This window comes from Podarcis melisellensis (assembly GCF_964234715.1).
Source record: "Podarcis melisellensis genome assembly, chromosome: 10".
NCBI classification, from domain to species: Eukaryota; Metazoa; Chordata; class Lepidosauria; order Squamata; family Lacertidae; genus Podarcis; species Podarcis melisellensis.
In genome coordinates, this window is record NC_138542.1 from 40,376,720 (window position 1) to 40,385,973 (window position 9,254).

Below are 9,254 nucleotides of genomic sequence, written 5' to 3' on the forward strand. Positions count from 1 at the left end.
GTTATATATCCTAGAAATACCCCAGAAGGCAGCATGTTAATTACCTATCAGAGATACCAGCTACTAGTATAGAAAATATACCATATTTTTTCGTGTATAACATGCCCCTGTATATAAGACACCCTCTATTTGGGGGGATTCAAAATTAAGAAAATGCACTATGCACTATCCATGTATAAGAAAACCCATTATTTTAAACTTCAAAAATTTAGGAAAAAATATAATCTTATACACAGAAAAATACAGTATTTTGCACAGTTACTTGTCCTTTTCTCTCACAAAGCATGGGAGGGCAAATCAGGCTACCAAACTGTGATATTGAAAATGTGGATGTGTAATATTGAAAATGTGGATTGAGTGGAAGAAGCAGTCACATGATTGCACCACCATTGCTTCTGAGGGTGCTTCTAGACTGTCACTGATGATTTATTACTATTATTAGTAGATCTGAAACATATACAGCAGAATTAATACACAATAATTAATTGTTTTGATAGAATTTCAGGGTATACAATTAACTGGTCAAAATCTGAATCAATGTCAGTGGGTAATTGTAGTTCACCTACTTTGTATACCAGCTGGTGATTTTGTTGGTGCCAGAGGTCTTAACATATCTTGGCCTTTTGGTTCCAAGAGAGACATTTCTCAAATTATTAAATTGAATTTGAATAGGTTGATAAAGGAGGTTACTTGGAAAGACAGGCATCACTTAAATTCAATATTTGGGATAAGGTTAATACACTTAAGATGACTATTCTTCATATACATACCTGGCACAGTTTTGAGTGATAAGAATTCTAATGGTTTGAATGGCAATTTTGCACACAGCAAACATATGTACACTTCCCTCAAGTATGTGCCAAGGCCATGCTTAAACTTGTAATTCCTGCAGAATTCATTCATGAGGAAAACCATACAAGCTTATCAGTTAATTATTGTCTGAAACATAACACGCCTGGGCAGTTTAGGATCCATGTTGAGTTGGCAAGATTACATGCCAAACTGCTTTACGCTGTTCACTGTAAACTTTCTAACCTAATGGGTGGGATTTTAAATACTTTTGGAGTCTTCAGCTCTTACGATAGATGGGGAAAATGCAAGGTTACGGAGTTAGCTAAAGCCCTAACTAAAATTTAAATCATCCATACTGTATTTCTTTAGTCATTTGTTCATCCCACATCTCACTTTTAAATGCATTTCCTCGACAGTTTCTAAACTGCAATTAAAAAATAAATAAAAAATTGTTGCACTATCATTAAAGTGCCCTGTCACTCACTTTAATTGCACCAACCTAAATTTACAGTATACACTTGAATCCCTTCTGCAGAACAGTGACAGTCTGAAGGGCACCCTATTTCCCTTCAAATTCAGAAGAATTCGTTGCTTGGGTGATATTTTTGATGCATTAAGTAACCTAGAAGCTTGGCTGACAAACACTTTTTTCCCAGTTAATGGTTTAAACAGCCAAGTAGACAGACCTCCTACTGTGTGCTCAAAAATTACTGGTGTGAGGAGAAAGCCAAATGCTCTGACTAGCTCTGGTGTACCTAATGTGAAAGAAATGTAATTAAGTTCCATCTTAATTAAGTTCACGATAACGCAGAGCTTGTAGAAAACAGGTTTTTGGGATGGATTCAATGTCGGTAGGAAGTTATCTCCCTTCTGGCAAAAACAGACATTTTTTACTATAATTTACATTTTTATTCTTTTTGTTAGCAGACTGAAATTGCCCAATTGCTGGGTTGGGCCTTTAATACTGCTTCCTAACTAGATTTGATTGCACTGGTTGGGCTTATGAATAGGTGCTGTGGACCAAAAGCAATCCACACTCTATAGGTTGTATCCAACTAAGGTAGACCCATTGAAATGGATGAACCCATGCCCATCAATTCCAGTGAGCCTACTCTGAGTAGAAGTAACACTGGATTCATTCCTGTGTCACTTTTTGGAAGAAAGTAGTTTCTGCAGCCTTAGGAAGACCTGGATGATGGCTGCTGGATCCTCTGCTCCAGGAAATGTTTCAGTCACCTCAGCAGGTACGGATGGTACAACTCCATCATTGACTGGAGTCCCTCGATCACCCTAAGAGGACTAAAAATAAGTGTCAACCCTAGTTATTATATTTAACCATCAGTGAAAGCAGCCTCACCATATCAATCTTCATAGAAGCAGGCTGGTCCTATCGTGAGCCATGTGGCTCGGATGGGCCAGGAGAAACAGAGGACGGTGCACACCCACACCTCCAGCACTTGCAGGGCACCCAACCACCACCGTAGCAGCAAGCGGCTGGCTAGCAACGACTACCACTAATTCTCCTTCCTGTTTTCTCACCTGCATGCCGCTAACAAAACACCCTGGGTGCTCCATGTCCCCCTCTGAGGAAGAGGTCATTCCTCAGGGCAAGGCATCGCAGACAGTGCTACCAGAGAGTGGCTGCACTGCTGGGTGTTTACTGCAACAGCAGGCAAATGACTATTTAAAATTAAAACTTGGATGTTATCTGTATGCACCGTCACATCAGCGCGCATCTAGAGGGAGTCATAATCCCCTTCTATGCTGTGTCGCTGGAGGTGCACATATGCATCCATTGGGCAATGGAGATAGCAATGCGTAACAAAAGAAAGAAAGAAAGAAAGAAAGAAAGAAAGAAAGAAAGAAAGAAAGAAAGAAAGAAAGGCTGTTATCCTAACAATCTGGATGTCAGGGAGCTTTGGACTGCTAATCTCTCAAAATTTAAATAAAACTTCATAAAGGGTCAGAAAACACCATATTTAATGCCTAAGCATACAGTCTTAAAACCAGTGTCTGGAGGCCAAGTATGAGATTCCCAAATAAGGAGACCATGTTAGGAACTGATGCAACTAGTTGGGCTCAAAGATTGTTTTCCAATGCTACACGACAAAGTCCTTGAGAGCCTGTTAAGCAACCTATTTGTGAAATGTCCCTGGATTATCTCAGGGCTCATAAATCTAATTTGGCCACCAAGGTTCCAAAGCTGCTTTTACCCAGCAAAGGTAATTTCTATTTACCTCAGTGGAAGTCATTCCGGGCTCATGTTTCCCAATGAAATAAGGTAAAATGAAACCAGGGAGTGTCACACTCATTAATAAACGGTTTCTGATAGTTAGGAACCAGAGGAAGAAGTTAAGAACCACCTGGCCATGGATCCAAGGTTGATACTCAGCTTGGGACCTAAGAACCCATCCATTTTGCCAGAAGAGTCCATATATTTTACTTGTTATTACCCCATCATGGTGGCTGGAAGTGTATCAAGGCCCTCAAGGGACTGACTGATCCTGCCTGTGAAAATCACTCCAACTCATATTAAGCCGGGTGACCTAGAAAAATGTATGCAGCAACCACAGTAAGAGTAGGTTTGATTTACCTTCTAAATGTGGCCAAAGCTCTTAAAGCTGAGGAAAATGTGCCAAAGTCTTACCAGGTCGCGGTGTGGCATAGTAGTTAGGGTGCTGGATTAGGATCTGAGAGACCAAGTTTCAAATCCCTACACAGCCGTGAAGCTCACTGTGTGTCTTTAGACCGCTTTCTCTCTCTCTGTCTAACCTAGCTGTCAGGCAAGTCTGGAGTAAGACCTCTAGAGACCCTAAGCATTTAAAAGTTAATGAAGGCTGATTCAACAAAGCATGCCCATTTCCATACACCATGGAGAAAATGAATCAAGTCTGTCCTGACACATTATTTGTGCTGCTTTCAATGCTGTGATCTCTGGGTGCCTGGAACAATGAAGAAAAAACTGTTTGTCCTCCAACAGGTACACACTAGGAACTTATTCTGAACTTTGTTCACCTTTTCATTGCAGAGGACCAAGCATGTCCACATCTAAACCCAGTGAGAAGATAGCACAGGTCCATTCAGTGATACATAATTGTATTTCCAGCGTGGGTTTGGTTTTGGACATCTTTTTCCACCCCTGACATCAAGTGTTTGAGAGTACTGAATTGTAATATGTGTATCTTACTATTAAATGGAGTACCCAGAGTGATGTATAATTGCAGTCAGGATACTGAGGTAACTGCTGGGACTACAACAAAGAAGTATCTGGAATGCTCAGAGTATTATTATTATTATTATTATTATTATTATTATTATTATTATTATTTTACATTTAAAATGCAACACTAGCACCTGTTTTAAGCCGAGCCTTAGATGTGCTGCCAATAGTCCTTGGAGAAGGTTGCTTGTTGCCCGGAGCTCACACATGAGTTATCAACTGAAGATCTCCTCAGCATTAGTAGAAGGAAATGATTAGTCAAGGTGCATTCACAGCTGTTTTAGCAGTTTGCTTAACTGCCTGAGGATGAACAACAGCCTGAATCTCCACCCACTGCTGTGACTCTCAAGTCAATCATTCCAAGCAAAGGCTCTTCAAGTGCATTGCCAAATTTCCAACACTGTGTACAGGAAACAATGCCACACACCCAGGAGGTGCAAATGGGCAGCTTCCTGGTTATGATGAGCTGGAACTGACAAGTAAATATGGAACAATGAGGAACCATTGTGTTGTGTCCTCTGCATGCAAAATATGGAACCATTGGCCTATACTATGATTTATGTAGTTGGTCAAATTTGCATCTCACCACCACCACCACCACCCCATTCTGTCAATGAGTTCATTGAGGTCTTCTGGCTTCACAGTGATCCTATAAGGTAAGTTCTCAGCTGAGACAAAGTGACTTATTCAAGCCTACCTGTTGAGCTTTATGGTTCAACAAGGGTCAAAAGGTGGGCATTCCGCCATCCAAGTCCAACACTCCAGCCACACTTCCTCTATAGGCAGAAATTAAATATTAGGAGCAATGAGGGACAGAGCCCTGGGAACATCTTAGAATCATAGAGCTGGAAAGGGAAATGCGAGTTCATACAGTCCAAACACCCCTCCCTGCTCAATGCAGGATGCAACAATGGCGTCCTTGGCAGATGGCTGATCCTTGCTGAAATACTTGTAGCAGAGAGCCTATTCCACCAGCTCTTCGAGGCAGACTGCCCTATTGTCTTATATAATTAGGACATGTCTTCTAATGCTTATCTGCCCTCCTGCCATTTCTACCCATTGGTACTACCGAGACCTGAGCCAAACTTTCTAAGAAGGCACTTCCTCGAAACAAGAAAGCACTGTGCATGCATCTCCAAGTGAACTCAAGGTCAACAAAGAACCAGGCCTTGGCAGACAAAGTTGTCACTCGTATCCAAAAGTTCACCATGTGATAATGGAGAATAGACAGATACTGCATTTATTTAAAATACATATGGGAAAATAGACACATATTTAACAAGAAAAACACTGGTCCTCTCCATGCTTTTTTTTTTTTTTGCAAGCCTCACCTGCCTGTTGTTCCTGAATGTGGAAGTCTGTGTTTACTTTTCATTCCATTATCTAGAACTCCATTTCTAACGCAACACTGAAAAGGAAGTGCCATGAAATTTCTGTCTGGGTGGAAAAGGTGTGTGCTTCCTCCTTCCGCTTTGCTTCTATTAACCTATTTCTCATCTTTTCTGGCAACTGTAATATGAGATTTTTATCAGCATCAGATAAAGGAAAAGGAGAAAGGTAGAAACAGCAATGTACCTTTACAGGTGTAAATAGGTAATTGCAAGGATGTTGAGCATTGAGAACTAGATCGTCTGGGTGCTCTCATTTCCTTTCAACAACATAGACGAAGACGTAAATCATAAACTGCCTGTGAACTTTCTGCAAGGATTTAGCAGTTCAATGTTCAGGATCTAAGCACTGTGCAAAAGACTAACGGTTTACTGAACAGACAATGCTAAGCTATTGCTTTTTAAATTCCACCATAAAATTATTGAGGAGTGGTCCTAGAAAGTACAGGGAGGAAGGTCCTCATAGCTTCTAAAGACCAAAGTCAATTTGTATGCAGCAAGTAACCAATTGAAATATGAAATGGAATTAATAAAATTCCCTTCTAAGTTTACAGTGCAGAAAATTGGGCCACGAATTGTTCATCTTGATGCAAGAGTTGAGATAACTTTCCTTTAGGAAAAGCTTTAGTTGCAATGAGATCACATGTTCAAAATACTGCATTATATATCATTATTAAGAAAATATAAATATAAATTATCTACCTGCTTAATGTATCAGTTGTGATTTACTGTACTATCTAGAATGCAGATGCATATGTATCATAGGTGTGTATGTATACGTTTGTGTGAAATGCAAATTTTGTTCATGTTGATACCATATTGTGATTCTAAAAAAAGAAAAGATGTGGAACACTCTCAATGTGTGATTGGCAACTTACATAGCTCTTCATTAAAAAAAAGGTTCCCCCCTCCACCCTCTTTAAAGTAGCCAGCACTAGAATGATCTGCAGCCATAGGTACCTGATGTGTTAGAACAAGACGGGGTGGCCCAGCCTGTTTTGCCACCTGAGGTGAAACAGGAAGGTGCCTTCATGCCTCTGAAGTCCCCTCACCAAAGACTCCCTTACCTGGGTCGCACACCGTACTCTGGCGAGATCTCATGAGATCTTACAGAGCTTTTCGGAAGATATCTTTGAGCGCACAAGATCTCATGAGATTTCCACAAGCTGTCACAAGACAGCTTGTTGGAAGCCACCACTGTTTCTCTGCCAGCAGCAAAAGTGGTGAGGCAAACATGGTGCCTATGGGGACATTGCCTCTTGAGGTTCTGCCTCAGCCCACATCCCTGATATCTCCCAGCTCTTTCAGGAAAGTCCACAGTCATCTTTCAGTTTCTAAAAGTACAGCTCTAATCAATTTTCTTTGTCACCTTCTCCAGTTTCAGGGAGATGAGAGTGAATCTGCTAACCGCTGTCTGGATGAGCTATTTGCTGACTGGGTTATGAGTGACATTTGCTTCCAAAGGCTTTGGGCAGGAGTTCAGTGCTTCTCTGTTGTGAACATAAGAAGCTGCTGTATGCCATTCAGCCTTCTAGCTCAGGATTGCCTCTTCTGACAGGCCGCAGCTCTGCAGGGTCTCAGGCAAATATCTTTGCCAGCCCTGATACCAGAGAGCCTTTTAAAACTGGAGATGCCAAGGAGTGATTCTGGAACAAAGCCATCGCTCAGTGGTAGAGCAAATGATTTGCATGTGAAAAGTTCCAAGGTCAATCCCTGCTACCTCCAGGTAGGGTTGGCAAAAATTCCTGTATGAGCTTCTGCCAGGCAGAGTCAAAAACACTAAGTCAGATGGACCTCTGCTCAGAGTTGGAACAAGGTTGTGTTGCCATGACCTTCTGCATACAAAGTATGCAAGCTGCATCCTCTCTCTACACCAGCCCTATCTATTGGGCTGATCATCCAAACCAAGGATTAATTTCTAAAGGCCTCTGCAGACTCTCAGGCAAGAGAGACCTGTGCCCGTCCCACAGCCTGATGGGGGATGGAAGAGGAACTGATATAGAATCAAGTTGCGCATGTGTAGTAAAGAGACAGGGCAAACATGTCAGCTGAGCAGAGGTTAATATTTTTCGAACATCCTTCCCACACCAGATGCACTAGAAAATGGTTAATTAAATAGCTGCAAACCAAGGGAACCTCACCACCTCTTTCCCTTCCATTGCTACCTACCTTGCAATGGAGGCTCCCTCCTGTTTAATCTTCCCTTGCTAGTCTCTCTCCCCCAGATACGCAGTGCTTTGCATATAAAGTACACGGAATGCACAGCTGCATCTACGGATGCAGGGAATGGGGCTGAGAGTCCTCCAAAAGGATCAGATTTAATCTGAGGAGCCAAATTCTGCATCATGTGCAAGCCATGAAATTATTCTGTGCTGACTTTTCAGCCCGAGTTGGAGAAGACGTATGGATCCAGAATTGGCCTCCACAGTTGCTTACAGATTCACTATTAAGACAGTGTTCATGGAAGACAATCTTACTCATAGGCGCCGACTCCATGGGGCTTGAGGGGGCCCGAGCCCCTTCAAAAATTCGTTTGGGGGGGCTCTGCCCCCCCAATAATCTCCGGCGCCCCTCCAGCAGAGCGCCATCGCCGCCCCTCCCCCAGCCCAAAATGCACAGGGAGGGGCGGGCTGCATGCCTCCTGCCCTCCCTCCCGAGCAAAAGCTCCACCCAATTTCCTTTGGAGCTGATTAATAGGCGCAGCACGCTCTCCCCTATTCGCTCACGAGGAGGCGGCGCCACTTTATTTGCATATTCATGAGCTTATTTATTATTCATGAGCTTTCCCGGGCCCCCCCAATATTTTTTATAAGTCCGCGTCCCTGATCTTACTTGGCTACGAGTGATCGCCGAAGAAGAAGAAGAAGAAGTGTCCTTGACACCTCTTCAATTTGTCTGTAAGATCATTGCCACCTGGCATTTTTATGGCAGTATGCCAGGGTTCCTGTACATTTAACAGTCGTTCAACAGAAAGGGGTTACAATGGTGTAGCTTTCCCCATCAGTACATCATCTCCATACAAGATAATGGTTCACCCCCAGGATGGAGAACCTTTGGGCTTCCAGATGTTGCTGGACTTCAGTTCCCATCATCCCTAGCTATGCTGGCTGGGGCTGATGGGAGAAACATCTAGAGGACCACAGGTCCCCCATCTCTGCTTTGGCTGCTGGTGCTCTCTGCATCATGCCACTGTTAAAGGGGACAAACACCCTGATGGAACATTTAAAAGGCAGTGCTTCCGCGCCCCCCCCCCGAGTCCTCAAGCCCAAAACTGTCTAAATATGTACAGTGGTACCTCAGGTTAAGTACTTAATTCATTCCAGAGGTCCGTACTTAACCTGAAACTGTTCTTAACCTGATGCACCACTTTAGCTAATGGGGCCTCCTGCTGCTGCCTCACCGCCAGAGCACGAGTTCTGTTCTCATCCTGAAGCAAAGTTCTTAACCTGAGGTAATATTTCTGGGTTAGCGGAGTCTGTAACCTGAAGCGTATGTACCCTGAAGCATATGTAACCTGACATACCTCTGTATAGATGCACTTTTACCTCAGATGCCTTGTGATAAATGGATCCTTAATATTTCCTGTCTTAAGCAGATAACCACAATATCTGTTAAAATGTCACTCACAAATGTTCTAGCATGCCTGGAATCCAAGACAGTGAACTATTTAGAGTTTGCATATACAGTTTATACACTGAGTTATATGTTTAATATAATGATCGTGTTCACTTCTCCTGATCACTCCCTCCAGTAAAGCTGTTTTATGGTACTCAGTTGTTTATATTCCAGATATGGGGATGACATATTATTCTTCAGAATTTTCAGGATATTTATTTTTCTACTTTTCAAGAGAA

General features: G+C 42.4%; 1 long non-coding RNA gene across 1 annotated transcript in view; it reads left to right on the top strand.

The window, feature by feature from the left end:
• LOC309378491 overlaps positions 1-7,872 on the top strand; it is a 60,713-nt gene extending 52,841 nt beyond the window's left edge. Inside the window, exon 3 of the long non-coding RNA XR_014172102.1 lies at positions 7,785-7,872. This is a non-coding gene — a long non-coding RNA (uncharacterized lncRNA). The remainder of the gene's footprint in view (positions 1-7,784) is intronic.
• The last annotated feature ends 1,382 nt before the right edge of the window (positions 7,873-9,254 follow it).